Source organism: Oncorhynchus gorbuscha, linkage group LG26 (assembly GCF_021184085.1).
Source record: "Oncorhynchus gorbuscha isolate QuinsamMale2020 ecotype Even-year linkage group LG26, OgorEven_v1.0, whole genome shotgun sequence".
In the NCBI taxonomy this organism is placed as follows: Eukaryota; Metazoa; Chordata; class Actinopteri; order Salmoniformes; family Salmonidae; genus Oncorhynchus; species Oncorhynchus gorbuscha.
Window position 1 is genome coordinate 17,332,029 of NC_060198.1, and position 9,567 is coordinate 17,341,595.

Below are 9,567 nucleotides of genomic sequence, written 5' to 3' on the forward strand. Positions count from 1 at the left end.
CTAGGAATCAGGACCTTTTCAGACCTATTTCATCAGAAAACCACTACAATGAAATCCTTTCAAGAGTTCTGCAGTGAATTCGATGTGCCAAGATCCCATTTTTTTTAAATATCTTCAAATTAGACATGTAATTTCCTCATTTACCTCCAAGAGGAGGTTTAGAACTCAGTTGAATGAAGTTGAAACCCTTCTTGTCACAGCACAATCCATTAAAGGCAAAATATCTTACATCTATAGACTCCTTTCTGAGAAAGGAAGCTCCTCCTTTACTCCTTTGAAAATAATATGGGAAAAGGACCTTGGTCTGACTATCAGTGATGAGTTATGGGCGGAGGTTTGCGACAGGGTATACTGCTCCTCTACCAGTGTAAAAATGAAAGAATCTAATTACACATTTTTGTACAAATTTTATTATACTCCTTTGAGACTCCATAAAATGAAAACAGATATGTCTCCTAACTGTAAAATATGTACCTCTGAAAGTGGAACCTATATGCATGTATTTTGGAGCTGTAGGGAGATTGCCAGATTCTGGCAATCTGTACATACTGCTGCACAGAAAATACTAGAGGTACAGTTTGATATGACCCCATGTATCTATCTTCTTAATGCCCAGCAGGACTTTGTTCTTGATCCTGACAGAGAAAATTTGCTTATGACTATTACATACTTTGTTAAGAAATGTATTCTATTGTGGGCCTCTAATACCCCTCCTACATTTTAAATGTGGATTGACCAGATTGTTGACTTTCTTCCTCTTGAAAAGCTCACTTATGATCTCCACAAGAGACAGCCCAAGTTTGATAGACTCTGGTCTCCACTATATTCAACTATATTTCAAACTGGACAGAGTGAACGGGGTGACTAGGGAAATGCGCAGATACATGTTGTGTAAGGTACTGTAAAACCTAAAAAAACTAATTATTGGCCCGTCTCAGCGAATGCTTGAAATAGCTGATAAGAACCTTGATAGTGCTGCTGCAAGTGGTATATGTTTTTTGTGTGTTTTTATTTTAATTTAGTTTTTTAGTACGTGTGCGTGTGTGTATGTATGTGTGCGCGTGTGTGTGCGTGCGTGCGTGCGTGCGCACATTACAAATCATTAAAATCCAGACAGAAAATATTTACACAAGAAGCAATCTAATATCACACACAGTCAAAACACTCCCGTCGTTTAGTTCACCATCTGCCGCTCCACCCCACCCCCACATGAAATAGCCTATTTGAGGCCGTTGAGGGGAGGGCAGGCCCACAACAATGGCCAAAGTGAAATGGAGACAGTAGATGCAGCTGGTCTGTTGTAATATAATAAAGACGGTAGATCTAGCTGGTCTGTCATAATATAAATGAGACAGTAGATCTAGCAGGTCTATAATAATATATTCAACCTTATGATCCCTGTACTCTATATATATCAGTTTATTATACCTGTTGATACAGGGCTCATATGTAATATATAATAATATATGCCATTTAGCAGACGCTTTTATCCAAAGCGACTTACAGTCATGTGTGCATACATTCTACGTATGGGTGGTCCCGGGGATCGAACCCACTACCCTGGCGTTACAAGCGCCATGCTCTACCAACTGAGCTACAGATATGTGAAACTATTCTAACTGAACATTTTCTTTCACAGTGACACTGACTCCGGATGGGAGACCCCAGTGCCAAGGTGTCCATCCCTCACTGAAGCTGGTTCATCCAGCCGGACACCTGTTGTCTCAGCGCTACTGGGGCATGACCGCAAAAAATGTCCCCATTCCAACTGCAATAAAGGAATACAACAAGAGGATGGGAGGTGTGGACCTGTCAGAAGCGCTGATAGGCTATTACAATGTTCTCCATAAGACAATGAAATGGTACAAGACCTTCTTCTATCATTTCATCGACATTGCTGTGGTGAATACATTCATCCTACACAAGGAAATGGCTAAGAGCTGTGGAAAGCCCCCCAATTAACAGCTTGCCTTCAGAGAGCTGCTCATCAAGGAGCTTGCTGGCTACAGCACCACGTTCTGGCCCCTCTACCTCTGTCCCTTCTGCTCCTGCCACAAGTGGTGTTCATCTGCCCCAATTTATTGGCATTTATTGGCAGGCATGAATGTGCCTCAGGGCCCAAAGGGCACAGCATGGAGGTGTCGCTGTGTTCTTTGCAAAATGAAGTCCCCCATCACCTGCACCACATGCTTGGTGACCCTCTGCTTTACAGCAGAAAGAGACTGCTATTGCACCTGGCATCGGCAGCACAATATTGTGTAGAGGACTGAGGGTCTTCCAAATATTGAGTGTTATTAAGTGTTATTTTGTAAATGTATTTATTTATTTTTTTCATGTGTTTTTCTCCATTTCTTTGGGGGGGGGGTGTTAGAATACCATTTTGGTATTTTGTATATAGTTATTCCATTCAAAATGAATAACGTCACCAATTTGGCCACATGGGTACATTTGGGCTACTTGTGTGGGACACCTGGGTGACTTCATGATAAATGTCATGTAGCACACTCACTTCTGATGACCAGGTGGCGAATCGCATCTCTGCATGTCTGGCAGACATATCAGTGTGGATGACGGATCACCACCTCAAGCTGAACCTGTTCCTGTTTGGCCCTGTCCGGGGGTGTCCTCGGATGGGGCCACAGTGTCTCCTGACCTCTCCTGTCTCAGCCTCCAGTATTTATGCTGCAGTAGTTTATGTGTCGGGGGGCTAGGGTCAGTTTGTTTATCTGGAGTACTTCTCCTGTCCTATTCAGGTGTCCTGTGTGAATCTAAGTGTGCGTTCTCTAATTCTCTCCTTCTCTCTTTCTTTCTCTCTCTCGGAGGACCTGAGCCCTAGGACCATGCCCCAAGACTATCTGACATGATGACTCCTTGCTGTCCCCAGTCCACCTGGCCATGCTGCTGCTCCAGTTTCAACTGGCCTGGGCCCTAGGACCATGTCCCAGGACTACCTGACATGAGGACTCCTTGCTGTCCCCAGTCCACCTGGCCATGCTCCTGCTCCAGTTTCAACTGTTCTGCCTTACTATTATTCAACCATGCTGGTCATTTATGAACATTTGAACATCTTGGCCACGTTCTGTTATAATCTCCACCCGGCACAGCCAGAAGAGGACTGGCCACCCGACATATGCTCTCTCTAATTCTCTCTTTCTTTCTCTCTCTCTCGGAGGACCTGAGCCCTAGGACCGTGCCCCAGGACTACCTGACATGATGGCTCCTTGCTGTCCCCAGTCCACCTGACTGTGCTGCTGCTCCAGTTTCAACTGTTCTGCCTTATTATTATTTGACCATGCTGGTCATTTATGAACATTTGAACATCTTGGTCATGTTCTGTTATAATCTCTACCCGGCACAGCCAGAAGAGGACTGGCCACCCCACATAGCCCGGTTCCTCTCTAGGTTTCTTCCTAGGTTTTGGCCTTTCTAGGGAGTTTTTCCTAGCCACCGTGCTTTTACACCTGCATTGTTTACCTGTTTGGGGTTTTAGGCTGGGTTTCTGTACAGCACTTTGAGATATCAGCTGATGTACGAAGGGCTATATAAATAAATTTGATTTGATTTGATTTGAACCTCTGCAAGACGGAGCTGCTCTTCCTCCCGGGGAAGGACTGCCCGTTCCATGATCTCGCCATCACGGTTGACAACTCCATTGTGTCCTCCTCCCAGAGCGCTAAGAACCTTGGCGTGATCCTGGACACACCCTGTCGTTCTCAACCAACATCAAGGCGGTGGCCCGTTCCTGTAGGTTCATGCTCTACAACATCCGCAGAGTACGACCCTGCCTCACACAGGAAGTGGCGCAGGTCCTAATCCAGGCACTTGTCATCTCCCGTCTGGATTACTGCAACTCGCTGTTGGCTGGGCTCCCTGCCTGTGCCATTAAACCCCTTCAACTCATCCAGAACGCCGCAGCCCGTCTGGTGTTCAACCTTCCCAAGTTCTCTCACGTCACCCCGCTCCTCCGCTCTCTCCACTGGCTTCCAGTTGAAGCTCGCATCCGCTACAAGACCATGGTGCTTGCCTACGGAGCTGTGAGGGGAACGGCACCTCAGTACCTCCAGGCTCTGATCAGGCCCTACACCCAAACAAGGGCACTGCGTTCATCCACCTCTGGCCTGCTCGCCTCCCTACCACTGAGGAAGTACAGCTCCCGCTCAGCCCAGTCAAAACTGTTCGCTGCTCTGGCCCCCCAATGGTGGAACAAACTCCCTCACGACGCCAGGACAGCGGAGTCAATCACCACCTTGCGGAGACACCTGAAACCCCACCTCTTTAAGGAATACCTAGGATAGGATAAGTAATCCCTCTCAACCCCCCCCCCTTTAAGATTTAGATGCACTATTGTAAAGTGACTGTTCCGCTGGATGTCATAAGGTGAATGCACCAATTTGTAAGTCGCTCTGGATAAGAGCGTCTGCTAAATGACTTAAATGTAAATGTAAATGGAAGTTATCATTCTGAAACTTTGCACAAGTACTGTTTCCCTCTAATGTTTGTCACTGAAATTGTTCCCATCATCCTATCTGAATGTTTGTTTTGTCTTGTTCATTTTAAAGATGATGATACAACAATAAAAAATAAAATACGTATGGTTGTTTCATTGTATTATCTAAACCAGATCTATTGTGTTATATTCTCCTACATTCAATTCACATTTACACAAACTTCAGAGTGTTTTCTTTCAAATGAAACCAAGAATATACATATCCTTGGGTCTGGGCCTGAGCTACAGGCAGTTAGATTTGGGTATGTCTTCAGGTGGAAATTGAAAAAAGTAGGGGTGTAGCTCTAAGAGGTTTTAAGATGCGTTTGGGAAACCCGTCCCAGATATCCAGTTCCTCCTCCTTTTTCAATGTAACAGTCATCTCCCCATCCTCCTCTTTCACTCCATAAACTGCATCCTCCTCTCCTTTTTACTGTAACATCCTCCTCTTTCACTCAGAACGCTTCTTCCTCTTCTTTCACAGTAACGGCCCCACCCTCTACTTCTTGTTTTACTGTGATATCCTCCTCTTCTTTAGCAGAAGGAGAGTAACTTAGTGACCGCATGGTCGGGGATGTTAGCTAGGCTAATGCTAACTTAACCAGCCCGCTAGCTGACTAAAAACCACACCGTAAATATGAAATTAGATCGGATAACTAACTAGACGACAGAAGGGGGTTTAAAACACAGTGGATAATATACACTGAAGCGTCTAAAGAGCTTTATTGGTTCAGCTATTTTGTCTAGCAAGCTACCAAGGTGTCTGACTAACTGTTGCTGCTGTTGAAAGAAGCGTTCCATCCACTAGATTATACTTCACACTAACAGCATTGCCTTAAAGTCTCAGACCTCCATCTGCTGACTGGAGTGGGTAACGCTGTTGAGTAAAATGTATATTTTATCTTCAGACAACAAGTTAGTGTAGAAAGCATGTGTTTTTACTCACCAGTGTGACAATACTGTGTGGTTAAAGATTTAGTAAGCTAGTTGTAGTCACAATATGGTTTCCTATAATTACAAACAGTTATGTTTTTGCGTTATTACATATTTATTAACTTATTTTGGGAAATCTTCTAAACTACCCACAATGCACTATTTCCCAAGGTCATATGGATGATCTACTCTGTGCTACTGAGTTTGTATGTCAGTGTAAAGGTGTAATGAAGTTACATTTTTTTAAATATATTTAACCAGGCAAGTCAGTTAAGAACAAATTCTTATTTACATTGACGGCCTGCCCCTGCCAAACCCTAACCCAGACGATGCTGGGCCAATTGTGTGCTGCCCTATGACTCCAAATCACAGCTTGTTATGATACAGCCTGGATTTGAACTGTAGTGACGCCTGTAGCACTGAGATGCAGTGCCTTAGATCGCTGCGCTGCTCGTGTGTTTATATTACACTCAGTGATAATGGTATGGGATTCTGGGTAATCCACAGCAGATTTATGGAGAATTTTATGGAGAATTTGAAAATTGAGTGGTCCTGGGATAGAAATGTAGAAAGTTGACATTACATCATACATTAGCAATTTATGTTCTATTAACTACTGTTGTTGGTTTGGCGTCAAATAAGCCTATCTTTATATGTTACCTGCCGAATTTCAGTTTTCCATGTGGGTTTTATGCTAAAGTTCCCTCTTTCAAGTTGGTAGCTAACTGGATAATGCATCTTCTTGAGTAGTGCTATTTTTACCCTGTTGACTACTGATTATTCATCCACACTGTGTGTCTCGTCAATGCAGGCAATTTATGACAAAGGTATAAAGTATATGTTTTATAATCTCGTGAACACCAGCCAGTTTATTAGCCCGGTTTTGTTAGTTCAGGTGTATTATACTTCTTCACCACCAGAGGAGGACATTGAGTAATTTCAGGTTAATTTGATATATTTTGATAGTAAAATGGATGACAGTTTATTCTGATGTAGTGAATATGAGACATATGGAAACATTTGATTAATTTATTATAGTAAATTAGGAATTAGTAGGAATTGTTAAATCCACTATACGATCACAATAACTTTTATAGACATTTCAATCGTTTTTTTGTTAATATATTATACAGCAGATTTATGGAGAATTGCTGTGGGAGTGCTATTTATATCCCGTCACTAGTGACCATTCATCCATACTGTGCAGCTTTGGAAATAAGTTAACTATCCATTCATTGCTCCTTTCTGTGTTGACTCACTGACTTGAGGGACCAGGAAGGTCACGCTAGGTTGATATCTAGCTCAAGCTTAACCTCATGCTTTTAATGAACTCTGTGGTTGTATTATCTAGTGGAAACTCGTTAGCACGGTAGGCTCTGGTGCCTTCTTTGCTGTGGGCTCAAGACGACAGAGGAAATTAACATGGTTGCTCCTTTTTGTTTTGTCAACTTTTCGATATGGATGTTCCTCAGCTCACTGGTCACGATAACAACACTCACCTGTAGCACGCGTGTTACATTTAATACAGGAGCTACGAGGTATGCGCCGAAATCACTAAGCAGTATACTTCAAAGCAGTGTGTCACTTTTATCAGCAGTGATCAAGGACGTCTGAAGCTTCATTTCGTCCATCATTCTGTCTCTTTTTATCTGCAGTTATGTTTTAGTTGGGCTCTAAATGGTCTCCGGTAGTTGGTGCTCCAGCTCGCTGACCATAACCGTGCTGGTTGGCTATGCTCGTTAGGCTAATAGCTAGTTGGCTAAATAGCTAACGTTAGCTGGCTGGCTAAGATAGCTGCATATGGCTAACATTCTTTGATATATGGTTAGATGGTGTTATGTATTTCCAAAACTGTGGTTTACTTTAATCACTCAAGTCATGACTGAAAACGATTGGTTTAATATGAAGTTACACATTTGAAGTTATTTCTGCTGTAGTTTACATCATAGGGAATAGGCTGCTCCATATTACTTATGTTACTGTAATTTAGTTATTCCAATATGTTTTCATTAATTTAATTCCCTTAATCTATTTTGAGAATTTGTAAGATTCTTGTTTGCATAAAATAGACAGAAACCAGTCTTATCAATAATAGGTAACATAATTTATTCTCGGAACGCGCTGCCACGTTACCACGAGGAACAGTTTATATACAATAACATGACGTAATTTTATTGCTTAATGAATCCCCTCCTTCCGACCTAGAATTAAGTGAGTTTAAAAGTTAATTCCAACTCACTAACACACTCACAGGTCACACAACATAACCGAATTAACTCTTGACCCCTCACCATTATCGATCACCACTTAGCTGACAGCTCTAATTAAAAGAAAACCTAGGAATGCACTCACTGCCTTATCTAAAACACCCCAGAGCTAAGTTTTGTCGGTTCAACCATAGGTTAACGACCCTATCTGCTTACTTTATCCACAACCCATTCCTCCCCTGCCTAGTTGAAATAGTGTTCATTAACTTGAATTACTCATTGTCCGTGTCACATAATCCCTTCTTATGAACTCATATTGTTAAACAGATATAATAAAACAGAGTATAAGTTTACTTAGTTGCAGTTCTATTTAAAATTAGAATATTGTTTGTGTCATTTATTCATAATATTCCTAACAACTTCACACCTGACTTTGGCATTCTTCTGAAATCTGATTGGTTTAATTTAATAACTCCAAAAATAGAACAGTGAGGTGTAACTTTGAATTGTTGATATTTTATGAAAAATATAAAACATACACATACAAACGACGAAATCATACAAACATTAACTACATCACTCCTGACCAGACCCACTAGAACACACCTCCATCTCCATTTACTACATCACACCTGCCCAGACCCACGAGAACACACCCCCATCTCCATTAACTCCATCACACCTGCCCAGACCCACTAGAACACACCTCCATCTCCATTAACTACGTCACACCTGCCCAGACCCACTAGAACACACCCCCATCTCCATTAACTCCATCACACCTGCCCAGACCCACTAGAACACACCCCCATCTCCATTAACTCCATCACACCTGCCCAGACCCACAAGAACACACCCCCATCTCCATTAACTACATCACACCTGCCCAGACCCACAAGAACACACCCCCAGCGCCCGCATGAGCACCATTTTATTTCTCTCTGTCACTTTCAACTTTTAGATAATAAAGCATTTGACATTTCTATTGAATTAACAACAGAGGATTGGTTGATTTCCAGGTTTTAATTAAGTATAATTTTGAAGATGATTGATGAGAAAAGTATTGTCCAACTCTGGGGTATCTCACTGCACCCTCAAATGCCATGTCTTGAAATATGCAGACAGACAGATTAAAAGTAATTTTACATTGTATAATTGTACTTCTGACAGACAACTTTCTAACTCCGCCCATAACTTTATGACATCATAACATTCCCAAAAGGATTATTGAGTCATTGTTAGTTTTACACTGAAGACATGACTCTGCCGTTGTGCTGTAGAATATGGTCTCTTGTATAATAAGCGACTATCATTTGTCCCAACATCACAGGCCACAGACTTTGATAAGGAATTCCAACAGTGTTTCTGCAGTTTGAGATTGACAAAGTTTTTTTAATGGGGTTTCTCCATGTTCACCTGCCAATGTAAATCCATTAAATGAGACAAGTTACCAGACAGGAGATCTTGCTAATGCTCTTCCCATTGATAACCTGAATGACAATTAACTTGTGGTCGTGATGACGGCTTATTCGATGACGTCTTCTAACGGGATCCCCCAAAAAGGAAGAGGCTCGTGATTGATCACTGGAGTCAGATGTGAAGGAGGAGGTTGATAATCAGGAGTCAGATGTGAAGGAGGAGGTTGATCATCAGGAGTCAGACGAGAAGGAGGAGGTTGATCATCAGGAGTCAGATGAGAAGGAGGAGGTTGATCATCAGGAGTCAGATGTGAAGGAGGAGGTTGATCATCAGGAGTCAGATGTGAAGGAGGAGGTTGATCATCAGGAGTCAGATGTGAAGGAGGAGGTTGATCATCAGGAGTCAGATGTGAAGGAGGAGGTTGATAATCAGAAGTCAGATGTGAAGGAGGAGGTTGATCATCAATGAACCTCTAGCTTGGTCATATATTTTGATACTTTGAATGTTGATATTGTGAACCTA